A 5,000-nucleotide genomic window follows, 5' to 3' on the forward strand; every position below is an offset into this window, starting at 1 on the left:
TACATTATTGGAAGGGGTCAACGAATGCTGTATTTTCCCATAATGGATAGATAAATACTAGAAGTCAGCCTTTGCAAATAGATGCAGATTCGCTGAATAACAAAAGAGTTCACTAATAAAGTTTGGGATGGCTTGATGTTTACAGATGATGAAGTACTGAAACGGATTGTTAGCAGAAACAACGGGTATTAGGGGAGGAGTTTGAAAGGGCTCCCAAGAGTAAAGTTATGTTAAATGGCTATCACTGACATAGAACAATGAAAGTTGATAAGGATTGTGGAAGAATAAACGGGGTTGATAATGACACTATCATTGGAGGAAACATGACGAACGGATGTAGAATATGAGAAATGGGGACTCACAGACGAGGTGAGGCAAAGTAGGCTAAATGATGAGAAAAGTAACTGGAATGTCAATGGAAACAGATGTTGGAATGTTTGAGAGATAGATAGATACCAAAATCCCTTTCGGGGTGAAGTTTAAATGCTGAAGTAATAAGAAAAGGAAAATCCAAGAAATTCTGAAGTGGCAGAGGTAAATTGTTTTTTTGTAATCGGAGTTGCATAAAAAAAGAGAACGCTCAAATAGATAGTGGCCAGAAGGTTGGCTCTAGTGGATGAATGCATAAACTTTGAGCTGGCCTGGTCATCTGAGAAACTGGAGGACCAAAGGTTGGAGAATCAACTTGTTTAATTCAAAAATATCAGTAGGAAGGAGGCGAGGAAGACCTAAAAATTAGTAGATAAATTTATCAGAAATGTAATTAGAATTATGAAGCAATAAGGGGTAGAGAGGTTTTATTGACGTTACTGATGAGCCATCTGTGTATTTATATGAACTTTTCAATGAACAATTAAGCAAAAATGTATGAAATTTACGGAAAATTTATATTTCGGAGAGGGGAGAAGTGAATATAGAATTTGGAAGGCATATATAAGTATTTGGCTGTATTACGAGTACAAGCAGTAATTAGCTTGCTGATCCAACTAAGAAAGACAAAATGCCGAAAAATGTACACCTCATTATCCTACATCTAGCCGGAACCCGGTGGGCAGATCGATGGAAGTAGTTACTTTTCAATTTCTCACAAAATTAACTCAAAACCTTGTTTACATTGGTCTCCTGATGGATTCATATTATCATTTTGTTTGACGATGTTGGTTCTCAGGACTTTTCTCTTTTTCAGATAAGTTTCTTTCTAAAAAGCAGTATGGCTTCAATCCAGTTGGCCAGAATCTCAACAATTTTCGGAAATCGCAAAACTCTCTCACTTGAAATCGCGTATCTTACTGACATAATTTTCAACATTTTTTAGCGCGTGGAGTTTTGCAATCTAAGGATTAGGCTTGTCTCGTATCTAAGTGACATTATTTAGCCAACGTACTGGATGAGTTGAAAGAATCGAGAACCTAATTTCGAGATAAAGTTGACCGAACCTTGAAATGATCCGGAGCGATAAGCTCTCGGGATGGTTAGCCGCCACGAGGGTACGAAACACTTTGGAACGAAACAATAGAAATACGATAAAATTCGGAAACAAAACAGACAGGAACGTGTATATAACGAAGGGAAAATATTGCTCATCGACACCGTTCATTCTCATTACTGTTGCATTTGCGATGCTTTCTCTATGCAACTGTAACTGCGCAATTACCATTTCAGATAATCTTTGGATAAGTTAGATAGGTTAACGATGTTCCGTAAGCATTTGCTTCCAAACTTACCTAACTTATTATATTACGAATGAACTGTGGATCGAAAGCGAACCGCTTCTGTTTAGCACTTTTATATTGTGGCATTCGGTTGATATCAGAAATAGGAGATAAAGAAGGCAAAGGAACGGGATTACGATGGGGATTTTTTTCCCTGGACAATATTACTGACAGCTTAAGGTAATGCTTCTCACAGGGACGTTAAAGGAATAATACAAGTAAAATTTTATTCATAGGAACGATAATGATAATTCGAATATTGAAATAATTCGTATACTTATTAACTTTATCAATAAGTAAGATGGGAATCAGCAATAAGCAGCTCCAGTGAAATGTCAGCTCAAAGCCTTCACGCGGAATTACGTAAACAGAAACATTAACATAGAAAGTCAGTGCCATATTATTAGTATTAGCCTTTTAGCTTCAACATGGAAATATATGTGAAAGTTTGCCCTGATTACTGTGAAGGAAATGATACGCATCGAGTGTGATTATGATCATGTCGCATCTAAGTAAACGTCGCATCGTCGATTACTGGACTACGCTTGAGGCACTCGAGCAAAAGGAGTGAAAAGGCTGATTGCAAGGGACATATTGCATTAAATTCTAGGAGTTCTACATTTTGTTGATAATTCACAGGATAAAAAAAAACATTTCGTTGATAATTCACGATAGGCAGGCCCAGATAAAAATAAAATAAAATGGATAAATAAACCAGTGCTCGTCAATGTGCGTAGCAAAATCAGGGGAAAATTTCACCTTTCCAATATTTATGCATAGATAAAAGTTTGACCTTATGGAGGGGAAGACTTAGTTTCAAGCATTGCATTCCAGATGAAAGAAGTTGATTTGGAGTGAAAATATTTGAACTTTGTGGTGTCCAAACAGATTAAAGTCTCGATTTTATAATAAATCTACAGACATAGTGGTAGATGAAAATCTAGGTGTATCTGGTTCTGAGGTAAAAGCATTTATGTCATCGGATCGGAAAACATCACAACATCTGCCATTGTCAATGAAAGAAGGAACTGGAGACCATCATGACTTGGGATAATCCTGTGGCCCTATTTTCAAGCTAATATTCCGACGTCCACGCCCACCAAATTCGATGAAGGCGGAAGGTACAGCGAGCTGGAGACAAGGCAGGTCATTTCTGTCAAAGGCCGCGAGCATCTCAGATACCACCCACGTTGTTTGTCACACCTGAATATGACATGTAACCACGATTGTCAACTACCCAGATTCACCAGGATCAATATTATAACCACTGCTGATCAAAATATATAATTGTGTAGTGTATGCAGCGTTTTCGTGGCCTCTAGAGATATAATTATATACCTTCATACATACGTACACTGTAAAAAATTTTCCGTTGAAAAAACGGTAAAAATCCTGGCAGTAATGTTGCCAAGCATTTACCGTTAAAAAAACGGGTCCCGTAATTTTTAATGTACCGTAGTCTCCCAGTATTTGAGAAAATACCGTAAAAAATTTTAACCTCGTAAAATTTACGGTTTTACCGTTATGTTAACCCATAACATACCGTATAATTTACGGTTAATATTTTTACGGGATTTTCTCAAATACGGGTGAAAATACATATATACAGGCTGGGGCAAATCAAATGCCCGAGTTTTGATAGGCTATTAGGAAAAGTAAAACAATACTTACAGAATTATTTGTTGTTTTATTCGAATCAGTATACAATGCAGTTTGTGTGATCACTTTTTGAAGATGGCATCAGGAAGATGGTGGCCATCTGTAGCGATGAACTGTTGAAGGCGATGTCTTAAGTTTTCAGCTGCTCCTCGGCTCATCTCACTTTCGCCACAAAGTTTGCAAGAATTGAAGATGCGAATCCGGGAGGAAATCGCTACAATACTCCTCGAGATGTGCCGAAGAGCAGCCGAAAACTTCAGACATCGCCTTCAACCATGCATCGCTACAGATGGCACCATCTTCCTGATGCCATCTTCAAAAAGTGATCGACACAAACAGCATTGTATACTGATTCGAATAAACAAATAATTCTGTAAGTATTGTTTTGCTTTTCCTAATAGCCGATCAAAACTCGGGCATTTGATTTGCCCCACCCTGTATATCACTGCGCTACACAACCCCACCCGCCAAACTTTGGAGTGGCTAATTTAAGAAAAAAATAATCCTAAAAACATTTTTCATACCTTCCTTGTGGGGCTACATTTTATAAAACATTTGTAAATTTTACCAATAGTCTTTTATACATGTTTTTTAAATTTATTTTTTTAAAAATTATAATTACATCTCATACAATATCAAAACAGATAAAAAAAAACTAAAATTGGTAACAAATCCTATACATGTAACATATATTTCTTTGCATTTTATGTTACAATTGAAATAGTAACCTAAAATTCCTTGTGCAGGTCATATATCCAATTGGAGAAAATAATGAGAAGATTAACTTTCAAAAAGCTTTATTCTTGAAAAACAGATTTAGAACTTTTTAACACAAAATTTAACATTAATTATTTATACAGAAGAGTGTGAATGCTTTTTCACTCCTTATTCCATAAGCTCATTGAACTTTAATATTCTTCGATGGGTGTGTGCCACGTTTTTCTTTGTTCTGGTATTTTTTGTCCCTTTTTCTGCATTTATTTTTCAGAAACACCTGTAAAAATGACAAAATATATGAACATAATGGTAAAAATATTGTAAAACAACTGCTGACCACCACACATATTACAAAGTTACAGTACATGGACATTTAAATATAAATTACTTCCCTGATATTCTTAAATAAAAAAAAAAAAAAACTCAAGTAACTTATTACAACAGCTTACCTCTGCATAAATTCCATTGTGATTGAAGCTTCTGATGGGTAATAAATAAAAAATATGACAAATGCTGCGAAAACCACGGCCATCGCAGCACGAGTGAAGTCAAGTCTGAGTTGATGAATCTTCCATCAACTGCAACTATGAAGCGGATAGCCTGGAGCACCGATGTTCCTGAAAATTAAGCCTTGGTGAAATACTCTAACAATAGAATTTTGTAGTAGCATGTGTGGTGGGAATAGAAAGCATGAATTAGATGAGAAAACAGAAAAATGCCAATCTATATATATTATTTAAGTGAAGCATTGTTTATTGCAGAAACTGCCAGGAAAAAAAATATTTTCACAGTGGGTGACAATTAGAAGGCCAAACACTAACAACTGGTAGGAAGAGTAACTGATATTACATAAAAAAAAATTATGGATTTTACTAGACAGGACAGTTTATGGATACATCATGCATTAGAATG

General features: G+C 35.9%; 1 long non-coding RNA gene across 1 annotated transcript in view; it reads right to left on the reverse strand.

Moving 5' to 3' along the window:
• Positions 1-4,208: 4,208 nt before the first annotated feature.
• The window catches only part of LOC135226329 (uncharacterized), a 7,148-nt gene continuing 6,356 nt past the window's right edge, over positions 4,209-5,000 (reverse strand). Inside the window, exons 2-3 of the long non-coding RNA XR_010317200.1 lie at positions 4,538-4,705; positions 4,209-4,365 (exon numbers count right to left, since the gene is read on the reverse strand). This is a non-coding gene — a long non-coding RNA (uncharacterized LOC135226329). The remainder of the gene's footprint in view (positions 4,366-4,537; positions 4,706-5,000) is intronic.

The sequence above is a fragment of the Macrobrachium nipponense genome, chromosome 14 (assembly GCF_015104395.2).
Source record: "Macrobrachium nipponense isolate FS-2020 chromosome 14, ASM1510439v2, whole genome shotgun sequence".
Taxonomy (NCBI): domain Eukaryota; kingdom Metazoa; phylum Arthropoda; class Malacostraca; order Decapoda; family Palaemonidae; genus Macrobrachium; species Macrobrachium nipponense.